The sequence below is a fragment of the Pangasianodon hypophthalmus genome, chromosome 5, assembly GCF_027358585.1.
Source record: "Pangasianodon hypophthalmus isolate fPanHyp1 chromosome 5, fPanHyp1.pri, whole genome shotgun sequence".
In the NCBI taxonomy this organism is placed as follows: Eukaryota; Metazoa; Chordata; class Actinopteri; order Siluriformes; family Pangasiidae; genus Pangasianodon; species Pangasianodon hypophthalmus.
This window is the reverse complement of record NC_069714.1, coordinates 25,419,760-25,445,958: the sequence shown is the minus strand read 5'-3', so window position 1 is coordinate 25,445,958 and position 26,199 is coordinate 25,419,760. Positions and strand designations below refer to the sequence as shown.

Here is a 26,199-nt window from a genome sequence, read left to right as displayed (position 1 = left end):
GATAATTATTTTTAAGAATTTTTCATATAAACTTGTAAATCTTAATCATAGAGAAGTAACATCTGTGATTTACTATGGAGAAAATGTTTTTGTTGTTTTTTTTACATTAGGTATTTTTGTAAAGTAAAATCAAGAAGCAATATTATTGGGCTGTAGACTAATTCTAATATAACTACTTCCTTTTTTTTAGGTACAAAAATAGTTATATTACTGGAATTACTGCTTTCCCTCTCCTACAACCCAAGCAGCTGTCTGAATATTTAACACTACAAACTAATCAATCAAATCTTTCTTATGCTACTTCAACCCATGCTGAGAATGATGGTGATAAAAATCTGATTTAATCTCATACAATTTCACAAGCCTTAATATTTAATTTTTTGTAGTCTGTCCTGCTCTTCCATACCATCAATGCTTCACTTATAGATCTGTGATAGATGAAGTCTATCAAGAGTGTAATGGTACCCCAGTGTACAGGAAATCCACTGGTACTATCAGGTCATGCTACAAAGCCAGGAAGCATGACACAAAGCAATGCTAATATATATACTTCCTGTTTTAATAGTGTGTACAACTAATCATACAGCTGTCCACTGCAACTAAGGAAGCCGAGGTCAGTACTCAAAAACCTTGCCAATAATACTCTCTATTGAACAAGGAACATGAAAGTCCATGACTCAGAATTTGCACAGGCACATGCCCCTTGTGCATCCAGGTTATTGTATATTTTTTCTTTCTTTCCCTCTAAAACATGTCTATTTGTTTTTACTATCACCCTACAATACATTGGCTCACAGTAAAGCACTGCATTGATTACAAAATAGTATGATTGATCAGTAAAGCACTGAATGATCTCACCTCATGGGACTTGAGTGGAATTTTGGTCTATTATAATCTGCCACACTCACCTTGGTCAAAAGGTACAGGATCTTTATTAGTACCTAGAATAATGAAACCTACAAAGCGCCCCCCTCCTTCCAATGAATGTTTGGGAGTCAGGCAGTCTCATTCTTTATGTCTACATTGAAAACCTATTTGATAAGTCAGGCTTTTTGGTAAATAGCTTTTAAGTAAAGTTGCAGATGCCCCCAATCACTCAGGTTGGGTGACAGTGGACTGGTGAGAGATCTGACGTCCCAGGATGTCCTCATACCTGTGCTACCTTCTGGCTCTCTCGTCTAGTCATGCTGTCATAGGTAGACCTGCCGGAGTTCCCGAGTGTTCACAATGTACACCTTTTTAAACAAGTGTAGGATCTGTTCTGCTGAACTATGCATGCACTCCTGCTGCCTGAAGTGATCCCGGTGGTGGATCCTGACGTACTTCTCCTGCTGTGGCTCCTCTCACCCTCCACATGGATGTCCTGAAGGTCTGCACTTCCCTACAACAGTTAATGCCCAAGCCTCACCCAAGCTTTGTTGGTAAACTTATACTTTCTAAGAGCTGCTGCTGTAATCATAAAGTCTGCTAAGTCTTTTTTTTTTTTTTTTAAATCATTTTCCTATATAAAGTACTGAGCTTTAACCTGTGCCATTTAAGGAACGTAATATAAAAAGACCCAACAATGCTGACTCTACAGTCTGTTAGAAAATGTCACAAACTCATGACTCCACTTTCCCACACATTTCAATAACACGCCTGTCAATCCACAATATACCAGTTACCTGGTTCTCACATCAAAATAACTACAGAATACAGTCTTTTTTGTGGGCAAGAATAAACTTTTATTTTTCATAACACAATTACAACAAACCTATTAAATAATTTAAAGATCATATTAAAATCTCAAAGGGATGTACAAGAAAAAAATAGAAAACTGAGCCTGTAAGTATTTAAGTGTAACAGCTAAATACATTTACTTTCCTGTACGTCTATAAGGAATTGAAAATTAAATCATATATCAATGTATACAACAAAGGTTTAAAATTGCCAATCACGTTTCATCTTCATCTAAATCTTTAATGCAACTTACAGAATTACATGGTTATAAAAGCATAGAAATATATTCTATAGACTTTACTTGCATGAGCCGCCCAGGTATATCAACTGCCGCCCAAGTATATTTGGCGATCCATTTTTGCATTTTTTATTTTTATAGAGTGTTTTTCGTTTTTTTTTTAAATAAAAACTTTGCCTTACTCTTCCCATGTGGGTAGATGGAGAGGAGGTGGGGAGGGTTGGAGCTGTGAAATATATTATTTGAAATTAATAGAAATATTTAATAAATCGAGATATTGTGTCACATGTTATTTCTTGTTTGTCACATGTAGTAGACCAATTTTGTGCCAGCAGGTAATGCCAGTCTTTTCCACCGGCTACCACCACAAGTATATTTCAGACCTGTGGGAAACACTGATATTAATAACCTGGTTTCAAGTAGTTATACTGACATGTTTGATGCTGTACAGAACAAATAGTTTCCCTGTGTGATTGCTGACACATATCCTGTGTGTCTTGATGTGAAGGTTATGTACTTGTGTAGCTGGTCTCTGGAGAGTTGACTGGTTTCAACTAGTTCTGGAGTCCTGCAGTAAGAGGTTGTTTTAAGACATCCCGAGTTAATCACATTTAGGAAACGTTAAAGGAATTGAGGTTCATGATGTCCTTTTAGTTTTGCTGCCTAGCAGTCATTCAGTCTTCACAGAGATCTTTTAGAGAGGCTTGTAGTTGTGGTGGATGACATGTTCATGACAGTGAAGCACCATACCAACTACCATAATGATATAGTAGAGTCTTAGCATGGTGTTACGTTCCACTAGGAGCTGCCAGAAACAGCTTCAGTGCACCTTAGCACTGATTCTACAAGTCTCTGGAACTGCACTTGAGTTCAGTGAACACAGTTCTTCCAAATGATATTCCATCAGCTGGTGTTTTGATGATGGTGGTGGACAGTGTTGTGTAAGATACTGGTCCAAAACCTCTCCTAAGTGTTCAAATGGGTTGAGATCTGGTGAGTGTGAAGGCCATAGCATATGAGTTACATCATTTTCATCCTCAACAAACAATACAGTGAGCCCTCGTGCTCTGTGAATGAATGGGGGGCGGAGTCATCCTGGAAGAGACCACTCCCATCAGGAAAGAAAGGGTGCATCATAGGATAAAAGTGATCAGTCAGGAGAATTTTGTATGCATTTGCAGGGATGCTTCACTCTTTGAGGACCCAAACCATGCCAGCAAAATAAATAAATGCCCCCCAAACCATAACGGAGACACCTTTCCTCTAGGGGTCAAGCATTCAGGGCTGTACCATTCTCTGTACGCCACACATGCACTCACTGCAACTTGTCGAGAATATGATGAAGGATGACTCATCAGACCGGATCCCTTTTTTTTCCCCCACATCACTGTAGACCTGTTTTTTTCGTGTTCGTATTGAGGGGTTTATACACGGGAACCCTACTGTATCCCTCTCTCTGGAGCTGTCGACGGACTGTTCTTGTGGACACAGTCTGATCACGCTTTGCATTGATATTCTCCGTCACCTGAATAACCGTTGCTGTTTTGTTTTTCTCGACATATCGCACTAATGCACGAGCATCACGGTCACTGAATCTGCGCTTTCGCCCACAATTTCCAGCTCTGTTTACTGACGTCTTTCCCATAGACCTAAATGCAGAGGTCACTTTAGTAACCGTTCCTATCGACACACAAGCCAGCTGTGCAATCTTTGTGACTGAAGCTCCTGCCGTCCGTGCCCCAATAATAAACCCTCTTTCAAAGTCACTTAGATCTTTTCCTCTTACCATTTTGATGCAAAATTGAGGTCATGTGAGGTCTGCTCAGCATTTTTATACATGACAAAGCATGGTAGGATGATAACTGCATAACCATCATGCAGCACACTGGTCTGGAAGCATCTGCATTTGGCTTCTCTGTTCATTTGTTCAGGTTTGTCCTTTAATGTGTCATGTTTGTATGGATGCCCAAATATTATGGAAGGTTACAAATCGATCAGTAAAGTCTATAGCACGATGTAGTTTCTGATTACCATCCTGTAAGCGCAGAATCTGAAAGGAAATCAAGTCCCATCACCATATGAAGGTCTAGTCCAGTTGGAAACGGTTAAATCATCCACACCAGTGACATTTAATAATCATCCTGAGCAAAAGAAAGACAAAGATTCAACCACAGTCTATATAAAAGAGCACCAACAACACAGCAGAGATTCAAATGAAAGACCTGATCACACCTAGAACACTGAAGTAACCAATATGATTTACATCTCTACTTAATTATTATTAAGAAAAATTTTTTAGAACAAAAGTATTTCATATTAACAGCCATCTACTTTGGGTGACCTGGTCTTTTTTTAATCATAAGATCAAAATATAAAAGTGACCATGTGTTACAGACAGCCATCTGTCTGATAAACCCTGATCAACAGACCATTCAATAAACGCGTTCACACCCGCAGTAAGCTTTGTTATTTGGTTGTTTGAACAGATTAAATCTCTCATAAACAATCTGCACAGTGCAGCTCATAAGCAACAGGCTGGAGCCAGTTTTCGCTCTTGGATCTGTACAGTGCACTGGACTACATCCGTGCCAATATTCAGTACAAAAACATGATTATGAGTGCAATATTGCATTTATACTGTTTAATAAACAAGAAATTAATATTGTGTAAGTGACATTTCAGACACAATGCGCCCAAATGTTCTGTTTATTTTTGCTCCGCTAGCAGAAATAGATCCCAAAGAAGCCAAACTCACTTTATAACCTGTCAGCTAGTTCACATTGAAGCGTACGTTCCAGTTAAAGATGTTTCCGGTGAAATTTACTTCCCTTCTTCCTTTTCATCTTCATCTGACGAGCTTTCAGATTTTAAGTCAAATGTTATATTTGTGAAAAATGTATCGTTTGTCATGTCTGCTGAAGATGTCACTAACAGTTTTGAACTATCACTAGAATGGAAATTTTACGTGTCGAGCACAGACGAGCGGTGTGATACACACACATTGAAACGTCCCAGTGCGGTTATAGGAAATATCAGCACTCGTGCAACGCCGCTCGACCAATCAGATTAGTGGACTGGAACTAACTATTGTACAGTATATAACACCTGCTTGCATTAACATTTCTGTAATGAGTCTACATTAATAATATTTAATATTGTTGGATAATTTTGCTCAAGAAATTAATGTAAAAACTATAATGTTTTTGTGTCATTTGTTTAATTGGGCTCTAGTTTTAGGACTTAGATGATGATCTGATCACATTTCAGGTCAAAATTTTGAAGAAATACAGAAAATTGTAAAGGGTTCACAAACTTTCTAGCAGCACTGCAGCCAAAAGAAACAAAGTTAATTTGTATTGGCACTGTGTGTGTGTGTGTGTGTCTGTGTGTGTATGTAATCATTCTAATAGTGTCCTAATAAAAACCTGGTACTGTACTATTATTGCATATTTAATTAGTCAAGGCCTCATTTGCATAAATAAACAATTATAAAAATGCAGAAAAGTTCCAGTATAAAAAAATAAAATTATTGTAATATTTGTATGGATTTATTGCTTTAACAAATGTTCACTTGCCGAAAACCTCAATCATTTTTAAACCTTAATAATTCTGTATCTTTGTGGTTTCTGGTTGCTAGGGAATTTGTACCCTAGGAATTCCGGGTCATGATTAAGTGTTTCCGGTGCATTCAAGTGTCGTTCCCAAACCAGCCTACATAGTGAATAGTGCACGAGTGAGTGAGGAAACGTTTTGAGACACAGCATCTGTCTCTCTTTCATACACAGCCATATTACCCTGACTAGCGTTAATCAATATATATTCTTTTGTTCAAGGAAATATTACTGTTCACAGTAAAACACATTCATACCCTCGGTGCAATCTACTAAAATATTTCCAAAATCTTATGCTGATTACACAGTATAATAATAAAAAAAGAGCTTTAAATAACATTAAAATCTATTTTTAAAAAAGACCACAAAATATACCTACCTATCAGCAGAATTTCCCGCGAGCTGAATACAGAACACGGGCTAACGTTGATGACATCATCAAAGCGCGTCGCGGCGTTTCAAAATAAAACATGCAGGAAAAAAAAAGGAAAACTAAAGCAAAATAAAAGGAACCAGAAGCTATCTGTATAAATGTAAACAATATTAGCCAACTAATAATTTAAACCACAGCTGTATGTGAAATAAAACAACGCTTTCAAATATATGTTATATGTAAAGATATGTTAAAGTTAAACTTCCTGGTAGCAAAACCTAGCTATAATACTTCTTATATGCTTGGTAAAATGATTTCAGTTAATTTCAATTCAATTTTATTTGCTTTTAACAAGAGAAATGGTCACAATACAGCTTGACAGAAATCCATATTTAGAGAAATTTGTATTTAGATCCCTAATGAGCAAGCCAAGAGTGATGGCGAGGAAAAACTCCCTGAGATGACACCAGGCACAAAAGAAAAGCCATCCTCTTCTGGGTGACACCAAATTGTGGGATTATAAATATATCTTCTATAACCGTATACTGTAAAGTCATAGAGAAATAGGTGTGGTGAAACGATATTCAGTGTGTGTTTGTTGTGAATAAGAGTCCTGAGATGAGCAGAGTACAGTCTTTATCATTACAACAGCAGCAGTTCTCAGAAAGTCAGGTAAGATCTACTATCTACTAAAGCAATGGTGAGACTTGGGCATTAACTGTTGAGAAATGCAATCTTTTAGGGGGTCTCTGTGAAACCATCCACAGCGGCAGAAGGTCAGAAACGCGAGAAAGAGTCAGAAGTTAGGATAATTCAGGCAGGTTCGGAGGCAGAGAGGAGCTTTTAGGGGCCTTTACTATCATAGTGTACTGTACTGTACTATACTATACTATACTATACTATACTATACTATAGTTTTTGTGATAGAAAACGTTTTACCCCCAGAAAACAAATTGCTTGTTGTAGTATGTTGTTAGGCATGATAATAATAATACAAGCTAGACCTAGCATAACTGATGATACAGACTGATGACCCCATCAAAGTTACTGAAATAATTGTTATTTTTATCAGGTGTATTCAGCATAGTAATGTGATCACTACAGTAATGCTATTACATGCACCCACTTCTCTATGAAGGAGCTGCAGTTTGTTGAAAACACAGTTTTATAGCCGTATTATGCACTAGTTTCAGCTTTCCGTGTGCTGGTCTCACTACTGTCACTTTGACCTTGTGACTAGCTGATAAAAGGATGTCACTTTCTCAAATGTTAGGAAGCGAACTCAACGATGCTAAGCATAGTTCTCTGATCATTTGTTTGTTTGTTTGTTAATAATTTCTTTATTGTCAAAAGTGAAGGACACTGATTTACACATAATTCTAGTGCATGACTAATGACTACTTTGCTCGTTTGATAGTATTGTTGAAAGGCTTGGCTTATTGGCACTTCGCATGGCAGTACGGGTGCAGACACAGAATGATGAGAGTTCATAACCCTTCAACTCATATTGAAGAATTGTTTAACCTTTTTCCCAACCTTTTGTATTTCAGAGCAGGATAATGAGCCCATTTGGATGATGGACAAGTTGGATGATGGACAGTGGCCAAATTGTTTGGGACCAGAGCATTGACGAAGCTCTGTCTATAAATCCGTAATGAATATCAAAGAGCTGACATGCTGGTTTGAATGACATTGTAGGAAGTGTGAGTTGTGCCTCTGTTGCTCCTGGCCGTTAAGAACTCCTACCACAGGAGATCCCTTGGATTCAGGAATCCTATAGGCCAATACTCAAAGCTATGAATGATATACCAGTAGAATGTGTTAAATCATTGGCTATATCTGACACAAATGAGAAAGTGCTCCACTGACCACAAGGTGACAGCATTGTTAGAAAACAGGCACACACAAAGTCTTCAGTAGTTGCTCTACTCAGTGTGACACCCACACCAAAATCAAAATCAAATCATCTCATTTTTTTAACAGATTTTTCACCCTTTATTTCAATTTCAATACATAAAGTTTAGCCAAGGGTCAGATGACTTTTTAAGGTGCTGGCTGAGGAGCAGAGAACTTATAAAGTCTTAAATTTGCATTGTCATCCTTTTTTTCCGATCATCTGATTTCTCTAGCATGAGCTACCAACTGTTCCAACATCTACCATCTGTTCCTCATTAAGAAGAAGACTATAGGGATTGGAAAAGTTAGGTTTACTTTAACCTCCTCAAGGCCACTTCTTTCGTAAACTGAGGCATGATATACAAATTGTGATTCATGCTACAAATGTTAAGTCAATATTTACTGTAGCCTTAACAAATCTTGGCAGATACTCTATAAGAGGTATATGCTGTCAAATTTCACTGTCATTTGTATTGTATTTGTATTTATGACCCTCATTGAATGTTTAAGTGTACAATATACACAAACAGTTTCCATTTAGAATCAAGTGTTCTCAGTGCTCTCATAAAAAGGGGTCTTTGTCCTTTCATTCCTGACCACTAGGTCAGTCTCCTTGGAAACTAGTGGAGTATTTTCGTTTGCTTGTTTCCTTACTGAGTACAAATGGCAAAGTCATCATCTTTGTCCGTGACCACATTTGGGTAGTCTATAAAAGCCTACTGCTATGACACACTTATCCAAACCTAATGCTTCTTGTTAAGTTACTGATTGCTGTTATGGCCATTCATGTAGATCACTCTGGAGGGCCTGGGTGTTGACGACATTAGACTTTATTCTTTCAAAAAATAAAGCCGAGCAGCTGTCTGCAGACAAAAGCTGCCCAACTCTTCAGAAGGGCATTCTTATATACTGTAGGATCTGAAGTGAACAGGCAAGGAAAGCAAAGAAGCCATAAAGCTAGGAATCCTGCTTCCAGACTTTGCAGACCCAAGTTAATTACCACTTGTTTACTGATTGCTGGATTTCAACTGCCCTGTGAACAATCAGCAACTGATAGGACATCCCTGACCAGAGGACGAACCCTCTTAGCCAAGAGGAACTTCTGTCAAACTTGTTGATCTAGATCGCTGGCCAAGACCAGATGGTTCACCCAACACGATGCTAAAACTGATAACTACAGAAAAGGGGAGCGGGGGGGGGGGGGGGGGGGGGGAACTCACCGAAGGATCCTCATGGAATGAGACCTTTGTTCTCCCCAGGAACACAAAGTTCACCACCCTTCACACATTCCACAGAACCCAGCTTTAACAGACTGCATAAGGCTACTTTACATCTCCTACAAGGACAATAACTTTTAAGATGATGCACCATAGTTTGAAAACTTGTTGCCTCTTTTAATGTCATTCCATATGTGGGTCATGCTTATAGCCACCAGGTCATTATGATGCTTTTTGATCGTTTAACAGGGACCATAGTGTTTGTGTGTGTATCAATAACAGCAGGTATGTCATGTTTGGTATGTGTGTGATCACTATTGTAAAGTTGAGTATGATGTATTACATGCATGTTACCAAATTCCTTAACAAAGTTCTAACTTAACCTTATGCAAAGTTTGCAAAGCACATAACTCAGAGACCAGAATGTTAATTAGTGTCAGAGGAGGAGAATACAGTTTACACCCTGCCCCAAGATCCTGCTGATTGGAGCAAACACTTTGGGGTCAGCCCAACTGGAAGGGGTTAAAACCCCCTGACACAAAGGAAACTCTGAGTCTCATCCAATCCATCTTTGAGAGTCTCATCCAAAACACCTGTGCAAGAGTCCATCAACATCTTCAGAGAGCCTTTACCAACATCTTCAAGGAGTCCTCTTCAACTAACAGCTCAAGAGAGTCTCCATCCACATCTGAAGGAAGTCTCATCAACCAAGAGCTTTAGAAGTTCATCACAAGGAGATCAGGCTTGCTCCGAGACTCTGCACCCAGACTGGTTCTTGAAAAGCCTCCAACTCTCGCCTACACACCGCTGTGAACCATTCTTCAAAGTTTTGCAACCCGCCTACGAGACTCCGCCGGGATCGCGCCTCACTCTGTTTATCTTCCTCTTTGGTCTTTTGAGACGCTACATAAGGCCAACCAGACCGCCGACCAATCAACATCGCCGGAAACTCCTTCCAAACGACACCGCAACGAGGGAATCCCTGGGAACACAAACGCAAGTAAAGTACCTCCAGATTCTCGCTGAACTGGTGCATTTAATACAAGTTTAAAGCCCTTCTAAACGAAGCGAATGTTAAATCAAACTCATAAGCTGATGGTTCGTTCAGGTCATGGTCTGAGAAACTGCTAGTAACTTGGAATTTCATTCACTCTCTTTTCAAAGCCATTTTCACCCCTGTTTACACGTGTGTGTGTGTGTTAGTGTTAGATTAGTTTCTGTGTTTTAGAACAGTAATAAAGTCTCGTCTGATTTTATAAAGGCCAGTGTCTTGTGTCTCTGTGCTTCAAATTTATTGCCTTAAACTGCCGATCTTGTTACTGTGCTCTTAATATAGTGTTTCACTATATTTAGGATATTATTGCCGGTGGCTACAGAGGTAATATCCCATACACAATTAATAAATACACTCATTTCAACTTATCGCTGGACGAATAGTTGATCAGCTGTTAAAATATTAAGTTTACAAATTTCCCCTTTTGAGTTGATCTGCTATTCTCCTACATATTTTGGTGAAGAATACAACAGCTTAACCTAAACAGCTAATTTCCTTACATATTGGTGGAGAATACATCAGCTTAACCTAAATGAGATAAAAAATTTCCCTACAATACCTTTACCTGAAACCTCTTCCACATCCTGTTTTTAACTAGACAAATACTCTCATACATGTGTATCCTGTTTTTTAACAAGACACCAAGTTACCCAATATGCTTATCTTATTTTTTAAGGACGCCTTACTCACTTAAATTTACAGCATGTTCCTGTTTCCCACTTTACCCACTTTTAGGATTCCCATGCATATGTAAGGTCATATAGGTCATTTTTAGGCCTCAGTTTCTCAGCATACACTTCCTGTTTCATGCACATAGTTCTAGTCAGTAAGCCTTTTACTGAGATACTGGGTACGATGACACATTTTGCACTGTACTGGTTCCATACCTCTATAACATTGAGGATTAAACATTATCAAATATGAGTACACCTTCTGTGGTTACCATATTGTGGTTAAATATTCTATATTGGTAAGTCTGCACCATCAAAGGACCGTGTGTCGAAACCTCAACTCCTCTGCTCTGCTCTGCTCTGCCAGTTTGCACAACAAACAGTTTTCCCACAGGATACTCTTCATTAGTCAGTATTCCCACCAAAGGAATTCTTCCAACATCTTCCCCTGCACTGCGCTATGGCATCTCAAACTCAGACATAACACTCGTTAGTCACCACTGCTTCATCACTGTAATCGTGTTCTGGGAATTAAGCAAATGCTAAAGACATGAGACTCAACAGCTGAGTCCCACTAAACACTGAACCAATGAGACATTGGGCTACAAACTTGCTTAAGGGCATCACATGAGGAAAAGTATGAACCATACAGGCAGTAGCATGATCTGTTGAAGAAACATCACATATCAATAAAGAGACAAGTACATCAAGATTTGCAGAAGTCAAGTCCGGAAATAACTAGAACTTATATAAGAAGTTGAGCAGGTTCTGTATTCAAGGGTGTAGAAGGGTGTTTGCTGTGACATGCCCGGATACATTAAGCCTGTTGTCTTCCAGTAATGTGAGAGTGTCAATATTCTTCAGTGCTTGGTCGATCAGCTCAGTTTTTCAGAGTTGTGTTTCAGGTAGTGGGTCCTCAAAGAGGAGGGGATGTCAGAAAGGTAATCTGATGGAGGGAAAGAGAGTTGGGTGTCATCTTACACATGTACTCACATAGACACTCACAAGAGTCATGAAGTTACAGATATGTACATGACTACTGAAGTGCTCAGTGCTTGTTGCTACAAGCACACATAATCACAAACACATAAAGACAAACACACACACACACACACACATACACACACACACACACATGTCTTACTATCCTTGTGAGCCCACAACAATAAACTCAGTAACCAAAAGTAAAACCTTTTGACTCTTTTGGTTTTCAAAGAAAAGCTGCAGTTTTTTGTAAAAGAGTAGTTTTCCTCGTAGGGACAAGCCAAGTGAGCCAACAAGTTAAAAAGTGTCAGATGTTACTACACCTAACATACTTGTATATTTTGTACATCCATTTTTGCACATTCCTGTATATGTATTTCTTATTTCCTATTATTCTTTATTTCTTATTATTTTTTAAAATTCATTTCTGTTTTTTAACTTATTTAGTACACTGTCGAAAGAGGAGTAGGCTGGGTTATATATTGTACATAACTGTGTATGTGACAAATAAAATCTTGAATCTTTGTGGGATAGAAGCAAGTACATGAGAAGGAATATGTTGAAGCACATGAAGACACTCCCATGATATCTTAATTACTCGTGCTCGTTGGTTGCTTGTCCTGAGCTTTAAGTCCCTGAGGGGGAAAAAAGGCAATTTAAAAATTAACTTAATTGTCCATATCCTTCCACAAATAAACATTTACAAAGAGAGGCATGTTCAATAAACACGCATGCCCTCATTCAACAAGGCATGGATTTTTCTCCTTTATGCGTCTGAAAGTGTTCTGAAGTGAGACTGTACTGTTTTGATTGTGCAGAATGAAAGTGTTAATTCATTACCAACAACCGTGAAGGAGTTGAGTGTTAGACTGAGTGTTACTCAGTCGGGCTTTAAATTACTACCTCAGGGAGATTTATTCGTCCACAGGATGATCCTCATTTTGCATACATGAGATTAAATATACCAATACATTAAGATATACTCAAATCAAATTCAAATGAAACCATTGCCTTATACTGAAGATCCTACATGTGCACACACACTTGCTATCCTTGTGAAGACCTGCCATTTACATCATTATTAATTTAGCTAATTAATGCTGTACCTAAACCTAAATCTAACTCCAAGCATAATCCATGATCCATTTTGGCTCCTTAAGTTTTGTTTTATTTTTAATAAAAGCTACAGTTTATGTAAAAGTGCAGTTTTCCTTGTGGGGACCAGCCAAATGAACTCACAAAGTCAAAACTCTTATATCATCATCATCATCATCATCATCATCGCTCTGTGATCTTTGTTGCTTGATTGGAGCTTTAACTCCCTGTAAAAGTTCTCTGAGGGTAAGGGTTTCTCATATCGTCTTGGGGAGTTTTTCCTTGCCACCGTCGCCGCTGGCTTGCTCATTAGGGATAAATTCACATATTTACAATTTATTTTGGTTTAACATAATCTATTTATCTCTGTAAAGCTGCTTTGTGACAATGTCCATTGTTAAAAGCGCTATACAAATAAAATTGAATTGAATTGAATTATAAAGTGTTCTACAATAAATGCCACTTACAATTTCATTTAATTGTCCATATCCATTTTTTTCCCTTAATTGTCTATATCCAATCAAAGCTGCACTTTTTGTAAAAGAAAAAAAAACAGTTTTCTTTATGAGGACCAGCCAGATGTCCTCATCTATCAGAAATAGCTATCCTTGTGGGGACATTTGGTCCCTGTAAAGATATAAAACATGCCCCCAACACACACACACACACACACACACATAATGCTGAATACATTACTTCACTACTTCTCAACACATGAGGTGGTCTCATCACCTATATAAAGCAGGGTCCTGGAGAGGCAGATTTAGAGTCTTTGGGTCAGTTATATTTTTATGATTTTTTTTTCACACAGGCCAATTAAATGGTAGATCTAGTCTATCTTTCCTAGACCTACTTTCTGTTTATTGTACTGTATATGTTAGAGTTATATTAGAGACTGTATATGTTATATGTTAATGTGTATTTTGCAGTCAGGGACCCCTTTAACTATAAAAAAGAAAACAAAAGAAAAAAGCAAAAAATACAAATAAATCAAAGATGCCGTCAGTGCCGATTTATTTTACAACTATTTAAAAAAACATTATGATCCTCAGGGATAATGATCATTTAAATAAATAATAATAATTTCTGAACTTCACCAGCCAGAAATTTAAAATTAATTACCCATTAATTAAACGCCCATTAATTAACACCCATTAATTAAAACGGTCAATAGATTCCACTTCACATTATTTATTATAGGCACAATAACTTTGATAACTTTCAACAGTTTAATGAAACTGAAAACAAAGTCGTAGACCCCTGACTATGACGCAGTGACCCCTGGGCTTCCCCAGACTCCACTTTAAGAATCATGGGTATATGCTGTATTCTGCACTTTCGATGTATATTTTCTCGATAATGTATTTTTTTCTAGCATTGTCTTGTTGACTTTGTCCTGTTGTACTATGTAAAGTCACAGTTGTCATGGCTCCACCAGCTCCACCCTGTTCTACTTCTTGTATCTTTGTTTGATCAGTCTTTTTGGAAAGCCTTGTTGTTGGTTTACTGTTTTCCTACAGGCCAATGGTTCTGTTTTCTTATTGTACTGTTCCACAGCATTTTTATAAACTGTATGTATTTTTTTATATAAATGTGATCAAATAGAAGATTTTTATGTTTTTTGTTTGTTTTTGCAGGATGTCATTGCAGTGAGTGTTACAGGAAAGCAGTTTGCCTGAATTTGCATTGTGTTTTTTTGTCGTTTCTGTAGCTGCTAGTAGATGACGAAAGAGAACACTGATAAAGACGTCTGGTCTGATCATCAGATCATCTCGGGCTGCATAATGCATTTTTGTCATGTTTCACATGTCTATTTTTTTAGACTAGCAGCGTGTTTACATAATTCACATCTTTGTCAGACTTGTTATTACCTGCTCAAAATACAGTATATGACATTACTTATAGGCAGGGGTGTGCTGTTTATTTATTTGTTTGTTTATTTGTTGTTTTTATTGATGTCGTGGAGCTGGCAATCACTATCAACTATTACCAGTATTGCTATGGTTTTTTTTTAGTTATTAAAGTTATAAGCTTAATTGACTGTTTAGCTTTGTGTATAAATTATGTAGTCCCTTGTAGTTCTGTGTTGTTCTGTGTTTGTCTTATGTAGCACCTCGGTCCTGGAGAAACATTGTTTCGTTTCACTGTGTACTAACTGGCTGTATAAGGTTGAAATGACAATAAACTCCTCTTGATACTTGACACTTAAGCTGCTAATAACTAGCTAAATGTCATTCAACTGGAAGAGATAAACAGCTGAGAGTAACCTCTCCATGTTGTCATCCTATCATCCTAATACAATCATCTTGCAATTATTGGGGTTCTGACTCACAGTCTTGCTACAGGGAATGATTTTCAGGGTGGGGAAACCATGCAGCCAAATAATTACAGGAGTTTGTAGTTTGTGAACTCACCGCATGCAGCGTTTTATTCAAAATCAGGTGAAAAAATGAGGTAATTCTTAAAACTTAAAATTGCACATCTTTATTCACAGTGTCTTTTCACATTTTCAACAGGAAGTTGGTCATTAAAATTTTCTGAAGATCAAGGGAAACAAATTTTCGTTTTTTTTTCCTTCATTTTCAGTGATATTGTGATATCATAAAAAGGTCATTTGGCTCATTTGGCTAATGCTTTAATCCAAAGTGATTTACAGTTGAGACCGGATACAATTGTGCAGTTAAGGGTCTTATTCAAGGACCTACCCGTGGCAGCTTGGAAGTGCTGGGATTTATTACCTTCCAAGAAGTAGCCTAATACCTTAAGCACTGAGCTCCTACTGCCCCAGAAGCATACGCTTGCCCTATAGCAAGAGTATGCTACATATACGCTGTCCCCAGCCTTCATACATTCTGACTTCATGTCTGCCCTATAGGAGATACTTCCTACTACATCTCAGTGGCAGATGAGTTGTAGTACATCCTACATAGCATACCACACAAGTACAGTCTGCAGTCTTTCTGTGAAATCACATGACACCACCTGAGTAGAAACATATGGTTCAAATACGCTTGGTGTCTTACTGATATGACAAGCTGCATACAAGTACCTACCCTATTTCACCTAAAAAATAAATGACATTCAATTAACTAGATACAGTACTTTAAGGGATTTAATGTAATTTACATAAAATAGCCCATAATATTGCAAAAGTATTAACAAATAAATATGTTTTCATAAGTATCCTGTTGTAAGATTGTAAGACCCCTAATTAGTTCTGGGTTAACCAGTAGTCACCACAAGTCATATAATTAGCTGAATGGAGAATATCTGTTGGGGTTGTGGGAGGGAGGTCAAGAGGCAAAGTTTGAACATCCCATGAAGCACCATTAAATCCATTATTAAAAACTGGAAACAATATGGCCCAATCACAATGAGGAGGACAATCCACAAAGATGGACTTTATGGAAGAGTGGTGAAAAAAGCCATTATTGAAAAAGCACCATATGAAATCCCATTTAGAGTTTGCCAAAAGGCATGCTAGAGACTCAGCAAACATGTGTAAAAGAGTTCTTTGCTCAGATGAGACCAAAATTAAAATTTTTGGCCTTGGCACAAAGAGCTATTCGACTGGGAAACTGGGCAGGGTTCCAGTCTGCAAGATACTTGAGACTGGTGCAGATATTCAATTTCCAATAGGACAATGACCCTAGACATACTGACAATGCTACGCTTGAGTGGATCAAAACAAATAACCTGAATGTGCTATAATGGCCTAGTCAAAGCTCAGACTTCAATCCACCTGAGAATATGTGGCAAGACTTCATCAATTTTTTTAACCTAAGTGTAACTATTAAAAGAAATTTTATGCACCTTCACATGTTAGAAATATTGTTTAAATCCCAACGAGATTGATTTCATTATAGGTTATAATGCTATAAAATTTGGAGTTCAAGGGGTATAAAAAAAATTCATGGTACATAATTATGGATCTTACCTGGGCAAGGTATGTGTGCAATAGACAATTATAACATACAAAAATATAAGAAATATAAAATCTAAAAACAGAAATAAGAAATTTAAAATAAAACAGGCTTCATCCTGAGTCTTCTTTATTATGAGTTTTTTTTTCATTCTTCCAGGAAGCTGTTTCAAGGGTTCTAGAAAAACAAATGAAAAACACAAAAAGTACAGTGTAAACAGATGCAACTGACATACATACACATGCAAGTATAACACATTTGCTGTCACTGTCCCGAAGTCTTGATCTTTTTAGGTATTTTTAAATAAATGGACATACAAATTATATGTACTATGTAATACTAATATAACCACTTAATGTCTCCCTGTTTTTTTTTTTTTTTTTTTTTTTTTTTTTTTGGTGTGAAATAGGTTTTAGGTTTCATGTTAAAGGACAAGGACTCATGCCTCAGTTACACATTGCCTTGCCCATTAGCAGCCTGAATAATATCTTAATAACCCTTGTGTTTCATTTGTTTAGTCACAGTCTGTGTAAATTGAAGGGATGTACTGTAAATAAATCTGTACTGTGTCTACACAGTAACTTGTTTTTCAGGTTTCTGTACATGACATTATTACATTACTATGTACATTGTTATATTGTATTCATGCAGAATGGTTATCCAGTATTTCAACCTCTTACTAAATGCTTTTATCATGCTCACTTGAGCCACCCAGCTCTTCATAAATTACAAATTGACGTTTAGGGCATTCGGCAGATGCCTTTATCCAGAGCAACTTACATTTATCTCATTTTTTTTTTATACAACTGAGCAGTTGAGGGTTAACAGCCTTGCTCAAGGGCAGTGGTAGCTTGGTAGCACTGGGGACTGAACTCATGACCTACTGATCAGTAGCCCAACATCTTAACCACTGAGCTACCACTGCCACAAATGATGTGCTTTAAAATGTTTGCAAAAAGATAACATACTGTAGCATACTGACTATTTAGATATTATATCTAATTTAATTATTAGATGTTACTATACTGATAAATACATACAGTACATTCACTATTCACATTATGAGGCCCCTCTGTACACCTGAACATTCATGCAATTATATGGTCAGCCAATGATATGGCAGCAGTGCAATGTATAAAATGCATCATGCAGATACAGGTCAAGAGCTTCAGTTAAAGTTCACATCTAACATCAGAATGTGGAAAATGTGATCTCAGTGACTTTGACTAGGGCATGGTTGTTGGTTCCAGACGAGGTGGTTTGAGTACTTCCGAAACTGCTGATCTTCTGGGAATTTTACACAATAGTCACACGGAATGGTTTCTGAGTTTACACAGAATGGTACCGGAAAAAAAAATCCAATGAGTAGTAGTTCTACGATTGGAGTTCTACGCCTCATTGATAAGAATGATTAGAGGAGAATGGTCAGGCTGGTAAGTCTATGGTAATTCATATAACTGCTCTTTACCACGGTGGTGAGCAGAAAAGAATCTCAGAACGCACAACATGCTGAACCTTGAGGCTGATGGGCTACAACAACAGAGGAGCAGGAATCTGACGCTACAGTGGGCACAGGTTCACCAAAACTAGACGGTTGAAGAATAGAAAAACACCAGGTGACATATTTGCATTGTTCAGCTGTCTAGTTTCGGTGAACCAGTGCCCACTGTAGCCTCAGCTTCCTGTTCTTGGCTGACAGAATGGAAGCCGATGTGGTCTTCAACATGTTGTACATTATGAGATGCTTTTCTGCTCTCCATGGTTTTAAAGAGTGGTTATTTATATATATATATATATATATATATATATATATATATATATATATATATACACAGTCAGGTCCATAAATATTGGGACAGTGACACAGTTTTGGTAATTTTGCCTCTGTACACCACCACAGTGGATTTGAAATGAAGCAGTCAAGATGTGACTGAAGCGTAGACTTTCAGCTTTAAATCAAGGGGTTTAACAAAAATATTGCATTAAGTGTTTAGGAATTACAGCCATTTTTTACAGAGTTCCTCTATTTTCACAGGCTCAAAAGTAATGGGACAAACTAATATAATCATAATTATTAGGATTATTTTTATTACTTGGAGGTAAATCCTTTGCAGTCAATGACTACCTGAAGTCTGGACCCCATGGACATCACCAAATGCTGAGTTTCCTCCCTTAAGATGATTTGCCAGGTCTTTACTGCAGCCATCTTCTGTTGCTGCTTGTTTGTGGGTCATTCTGCCTTCAGATTTGTCTTCAGTAAGTGAAAAGCAGCTCAGTTGGGTTGAGCTCAGGTGACTGACTCGGCCATTTAAGAACATTTAATTTCCAAGCTCTTGGGCTGCTTTCACAGTATGTTTTGGGTTGTTATCCATCTGTCATCCATCAAATATATATATATATTAATTCCTTGTCTTGTGTTTTTCATACTAGTGTACTAACCTGCCAAACAGGGTTTTTAGAACAGCTACTTACTGGATATTATGTGTTTTTTGCAATATAGGACTTTATATCTAGCTAGAATTCACTGAACTCCATTTTCCAGTAATGTCTAGAAGCAGAGCAGCCCTAACAGATTTGCATTTCATTAAAGTATTTAGGTATTTGCATTCATTTGAAGTATCCAGTAAGCACCTGTTTTTGACTTACCCCTATTACAGGTCTGGATGGTTTCCTTCTTGGTATCGAAAGAGTGAGCCTGCTGCAGAACCTTTCTGGTTCTTTACCTCGCAGATGTATACACCATTGAGGTCAGAATCCAACCTTAGAAAATGCAGTCTATCTCCCTCTGCTTTCACTCCTTCTGGAAGTCCAGACGAGTCCTGCCTAGTTCGAAAGTCAAAAAAAGTAAGGCATGAAGTTATGCTGTGCTTGTGGTGCCTTGTAAGTGGTAATTTGCAAGTTGTAATAATGTCATTTTCCACCTCGGCACGTTTGATGTGAGAAGTGAAAAAACAAAACAAAACATGGAAGCCACCATGAAAGTGTGTCTTGTTTGCTCTGTCAGAGCATGTAAAGCTCATAAAAAGCTACTTTAACTGCATTTTTACAGCTACTGCCCTGAGTAGCTACTGGTTCTGTTCTACTACAGTAAACTTTAAACATTTATGCAACATTTTGGACTGAAATTGCAGCACAACAACAACAGCAGACAATAGCGAGTGGCTAATCAACAAGCTAGCCAGGGCACAATAGCGAGTCGCTTAGCAACAAGCTAGCTGGCTGACATTAATGAGAACTCTAACATTGATGATGACTTTTTTAAAACTGCAATTAGTATGGTCAGTGTTATAGATTTTACAAAGTACTGTATCTGTATATTAACCGATCTAAAGCCAATATGGCTGTTAACTCATTTAAAATTAGAGAAGAGAGACTTTACACTGTTCACAGTGTGAGCGGCCATGTGGATTTGAAGTCACTTCCTAAACAGGGAAGGAACTGGTAGTTGGGAAAACTTCCCCAAGTTGATTACCAAAATCATTTACACGTGTAAGTTCCAGTATTCCCAGCATCATTTACCTCACAACTCTGGTTTCACTTCTGATTATGTCTGACTCTTACATTAACTGCGTGAAACCGCTATAGACTTTCATGTTCTTTACATGTAAAATTCAGTTTCAACTACAAGCCAATTAACAGAACTATACAGTTGGTACAAGCCAATTAACAGAACTAAAACTAATGACTGTCCAAAACACTCACCACCCTAATCACATGATGTGTATCCTGAGCCTTGAAGGATTTATTCCTGTTACCCTAATGCCAACACACTCCTGTTACCAACCTGCAAGCTTTTCTCCTTTCTTGGTCATATGCTGACTACACCACCACCTCTCTTTCCATCTCTGTCCCCCTCTCTTCCTTTCTTTCTTTCTTTCTTTCTTTCTTACAATTCTCACAATTATTATTTGTATTAGTATTTTTTCATTTGCGTATTTATTCTTATTTAGGCTTTATCTTATTAAATATGCAACCCCTACCAACAAAAAACTAAACAAAACAAAACAAAACAAAAATCTTTCTTAAATTTTTGATGTTGTTAAAATTAAGATATTTATTTCTCTGTGAAGAATCTCTCAAGTGAAAGACTTTCACAGATGTGGAAGATTTCTCAGTATGTTGGAAAATGATTTTTTTTTTAAACCATAAAAATACAATGTGCACCGTTATAAAAAAATATATATTATGCCGTTTCTCACTATAAAATCAAATTTAAATCCAACAACAATTAATTATTATTTGGAGAAATTCCTCTGTAATATCCCTCTAATTAAGGATAATTAATTGCACATCATCTAGAAACTCTGATTTTTGGTTCTCAATATAGGAAAAGATTTTGTGGAAAAACTGCTTTAAATGCAACATGGTTTAATATTTCATCTCCAGTTAGTGTGGTATATAAGGTTATAAGGAAATTGATCTATATCATAATGGCACAAAAAGTGACATACAGTATATATTAGGAAACACACTTTTTGGGGATGACATACCGTGATTGTCCCGAGTGGGCAGAGCTTAAGTCTTCTTCAATGTTTCTAAATTTCAGATATGCGATGGTTGCGAGTGGATAAAAATAGTGAAATAATCATGTTTCTGTGGAAAATACCTTCAGTATTATTAAGTATAGATCAACTATAAATCCAGTACTGTAATGTCTTTATGTGTTCATTTATTTTGCACAAAGGAGCAAAGCAGATGTTCTGTAAATGCAACCTTGTCCCTATACATAATTAGATGGTGCCACTGTGGCACATCTGTATTGTCAAAGCACTATAAAACTAAAATCCTTTCCTGTTTTAAATGTTATAAATCCTCTCCCATTAGGAGCATGCATTTACCTGCGCCAGCTGTATTCTGTGTTTTCCACCTCCGGATCTGTTTTACATCGATACTCCTGGTCATACGTAGGATTCTCAACAGGTTCCACGTAGACAAGCTGAGAGGAACCTGTGAGGAAAAGAAAAAGCCACAGACTCGATACAAAGGAAACGCACTCCTGTAATGTGTCACTAAACATTTTTGCCAGGCATAATAATAATCCTGAGAGATTTTTTTTTTTTGCATGAAAACAGTTCTTTTGCAGAAATAGCAACGTCTAATGGAGCATTCATCAAGTAATATCTGTGTTAACTGAAATTGATACAAATCAACGCTGAAAAGAATTAAAACCATAAAACTGAACAGATGCTTTCGCTCTTCATTTTCATGCCTTCGTGCAAAGTTCCAGAGAAACTCCCTACAGCATTTCATCTTGGTACGTTTCATGGCACTATGCTAATACAGACTGAACATGCACATAGGCATTTAGTTTTGTAATCTTTTATGAGTTTGCATGCATGTTTAAGAATCCTGCTGTCCTCAAATAGTATAGCTTAACCACATTTAGTTTAGGCTGTAATAGTTTCACACTGGTTTATAGAGATATACTTCTAGTTTCAACACTGCATAATGATTTCCTGGAGTCAGTGCAATTGTTAACTGCTATGTGTAAATGCATTTGATCATTAAAGGAAAATGTGTTCATGTATCTTTGAAAAAAAAGGTTGCAAGACTGACAAACAAGTAATACAAAGACCTAAGGTCTAAATGGTTTTAGCACTGGGGCAACACAGTGGTGCAGTGTCATAGTAGCGCAGAACTACACTATCCATCAGCCCCAGCATGTCACATGTCTCACTGATCACTCTCACCTGTGTCTTGTTTCACCTTGATCACCTTGATTAGCACCACTATTTAAGTTCCAGTTTTCCAGCGTTTCATGGTGCCGTTGGGAGTGCGTGCGTGCGTGCGTGCTGGTAGCATTATGCATTGTGCATGTGCCACAGTCTCACTTGTAGTCTGGCCGGTTTTGCCTTCTAGCCACAGGTTAGGTTTATGGTTCTTGTTTTCACAGTTTTTTGGTTGTTGGTTTGTATTTTACATAGTAGATCATCTACATTTGCATCTGCCTCCGCTACAATTCCTGACATGCAGCTGGTAGTGTTATGCACATTCATTGTCTACATGCATATATCATCACTGTATCACTGTAGAGAACTTCATCTAATAACACATATACAAATTAGACTATATTGTTCCCAAATTCACTGCAACCATTGCAAGGACAAATTGTTTGCTGAAGATGAATGAATGCATATTCACACAATGTTGCTACCCTTGAAACCCACCTCATCCTAAACCATCATTCAACCCCCATTTGAAACTGTGCATGACTGAGTGCACTTAAATAAAAAATAAAAAAGGTGTGGGCTATATTGATATGGGCCACCTGGTAGCTACAGGGTCCCTGATTTGATTGTGAGCTCAGGTGACTGTGAAGTTTCATATGTTCTCCCTGAGTTCTCCCTCTTGTAGTTTAGTTTTCCTTGTGTTGCCAATAGGTGGTGGATTGGCTATGATAAATTGTCCCTAGCTGTGAATGAATGTGTGTGGTGCCCTGGGATGGACTGGTGTGCCATCTAGTATGTATTCACACCTCATGCCCGTGTGTGTTCCTGGGATAGACTCTGGAACCACTGCGAGCCCCAACTGCGGCCACGTAGCTCATGTGGTTATTGATTTTCATAAAGCTTTTACTCTGCACTAGAGCTCACAGACACACACACACACACACACACACGTGTGTTGCAGGGAACCTGAAGCCTATCCCAGGGGACTTGGGGCATGAGGCGGGGGAAACCCTGGATGGGGTGCCAACCCATCACAGGGCACACTCACACGCACACTCATTCACACTCTATGGACAATTTGGAAACACCAATCAGGCTACAACGCATGTCTTTGAACTGGGAGAGGAAAAGGGAGTACCTGGAGGCAGTCGTGGGGCAGACTGTTGTAGGGGCAGTCGTGGCCTAATGGTTAGAGAGTTGGACTTGTAACCCGAAGGTGAAGGTCGTGGGTTTGAGTCTCAGGTCTGGCAGGGATTGTAGTTAGGGGGAGTGAATGACCAGCTACCCTCAATACTGCGACTGAGGTGAGACCCTTGAGCAAGGCACCAAACCCCCAACTGCAGAGCACAAATTCTGAGTATGGGTCACCATACTTGGCTACACTTCACTTCATTTCACTAATCTGGAGGAAGCACGGGGAGAACGTTTGAACCCCTGACCCTGGAGTGTTCTAGGAAAATAATCAGTGTTTACAGTATCTCCAACAGATGGCATCCTACCACTCCATTATCAACCCACATGCTCCTTATCCACATACGCCATGTTCCTGACTTTTCTAGAAGTAGAGCCTATACAAAAAAATATTAAATTACCATGTAATGTTTTTGGTAGCTCTTCAGCTTTTGTCATGTTATGGATTACGCGTTTTTCTAGCGAAGGACTAGCTCCAATTAAAGAGAGAAATATACCCCAACCTCTTTTATTCTGATGGTATGGCATACGTTGTTGTACATTTAAATTCTCATCTGCAGGTTTATTTCCTTCTCATTAGTTTATGCAAAGAAGAGTTGGGAAAAGCTAATGCTAAATGCTAAATGTTTTGGCTATAGTGTTGTTAATGTTCTTTAAAACCCTGTATCACATGTATCAGTTCAACAAAAAGAGCAAACATCTGATAAAATACCGGGGCCAGTTTTAACGTCTAAATCTGATATGACAAACCAAAGCATTGCACACATTCTTGTACTTACAGTACATGATCATTTACTATAACATACAGTACTATATACAGAACTATATACAGTATAATATACAGTACTGCATATAATCAGGCACAATGTAAACTTGGAAAACTACATATGTATTTGAAATAAAACCAAATTATATATATATATATATTAAAAATTTACTTCTGACAATATGTACTCCTTTCACAGCAGTTTATGTACAATTCTGTTAAGCTACTTTTCTATAATTTACATAGGAATATATATAAAAAAATGAGTGGATTCAAGTTGTCAGACTTACCCTGAGTCATGCCAAAAAGAAAATAAAATAAAACCAGAGTCTGCCAGAGTTGCATGTTGTGTGTGTTTGGTCGGGTGTCTCTGTGAGTGTGTATGAATGAGCTTGTGCTTGAGCCGGTAGTTTCTTTATACCTCCCTCTACGTGATCATGACCTAGTTCCACCTTCTTTGGCTTCCAGTTGCTTGGTTGCCTTGCTGGTTGTATTCTTTTAAATCTGAACTATTTATAAATGACAGGGTTGGAGAAAAAGTAGTGTTTGTGTGTGTGTGTGTGTGTGTGTGTGTGTGTGTGTGTAAGAGAGAGAGAGAGAGAAAATCTGGCAGGATGCAGATTTTTGAGAGCTGACTCATAGGCTAAAGCCTATGTGTAATATACATAAAAGGTCACAGGAAGTTCAACAGGAAGTTGTATAATCTGAATTTTCCTGATCATGGAAAAAGGAAAATTGAGTTCTCTCATTTTTTTTACACACACACAGATGCAGAGAGTAGCAATAAGTACACTACATAACAGTACCTCATAACCTAGGTACCTCATGACCTGTGCCATAACAGTAGTGATGGCACAGGTCACTCATGGATAACCAGTACTTGGTGCTGTAACTACAATAATTATACCAATTATTCAATAATTATCTACCAATATATACAATAACTACCAATAATTCAATAGGTGCAATAACTAAGAATTTGAGCAATAACTACATCATGTCTGATGACTAACCATTTAGTGAATAACTAAGAATTTGATGAGTAACTCACATATGTGCAGTGTGGGTAGATGGGACAATACATAGGTCGTGGTATCACCAAAGGGGCGCAGAATTACACTACCCATCAGCCCCAGCATGTCACATGTCACTAATCACTTACACTAGTTTCCTCTTTCACCTTGATTAGCACTACACAAGTTCTAGTTTATCAGCGTCTCATTGTCAAGCTTCTGTTGTAATTTTCATGTGTTGCCGTGTGTGCCACAGTATCGCTTCTAGTCAGTATGTTTTTTTTGCCTTGTATCAACAGCTCATGTTTATGATTCTTGTTTTCACTTTTTTTTTTTTGTTTGCACTTTACTTAATAATTTAATGGGCTGCACTTGCATCCGCCTCTGCCTACAAGCCATGACAGGCATTTTTTTCTATACTTGTTATGACATAATGGTAATAAGATATTATTTCTTGTTATTGTAAGATAATGTGAACTGCTGACCTGAAGGTTTGGCTGTCTGCCAGAGACTAAATCCTTGAAACAAGACTCTAAACAATAAAGAATGTCTTGGGAGACTTAGTCAATAAAACTTGACAGAAAACAAAAGAAAATTGTAGAGAGAACAAACAAAAGTGGTGATCTTAGAATCATCTAAGCACACAAGCACCTGTGTCAGTAGCTCTCACTCTTTAACCATATATAATCACAACCATATGTTTGCTCATCCCTTTGATTCTTCTTACAAAGCATGAGATAACTAGTTTGGGGACATTGTTGCATAAGTGACATGGTGTT

The 26,199-nt window shown here is 37.8% G+C and overlaps 2 long non-coding RNA genes across 2 annotated transcripts; both read right to left on the bottom strand.

Annotated features, from left to right (window-relative positions):
• Nucleotides 1–1,700: 1,700 nt before the first annotated feature.
• On the bottom strand, nt 1,701–7,672 carry LOC117597342 (uncharacterized). The gene is made up of 2 exons (XR_004578178.2): nt 5,948–7,672; nt 1,701–4,098 (listed from the first exon to the last, which is right to left on the bottom strand). It is a non-coding gene; the product is annotated as an uncharacterized LOC117597342 (long non-coding RNA).
• Nucleotides 7,673–15,326: 7,654 nt separating this feature from the next.
• On the bottom strand, nt 15,327–24,973 carry LOC113547128 (uncharacterized). Its single transcript, XR_003404780.3, has 4 exons — nt 24,698–24,973; nt 21,620–21,728; nt 19,428–19,604; nt 15,327–16,958 (listed from the first exon to the last, which is right to left on the bottom strand). It is a non-coding gene; the product is annotated as an uncharacterized LOC113547128 (long non-coding RNA).
• Nucleotides 24,974–26,199: the final 1,226 nt, after the last annotated feature.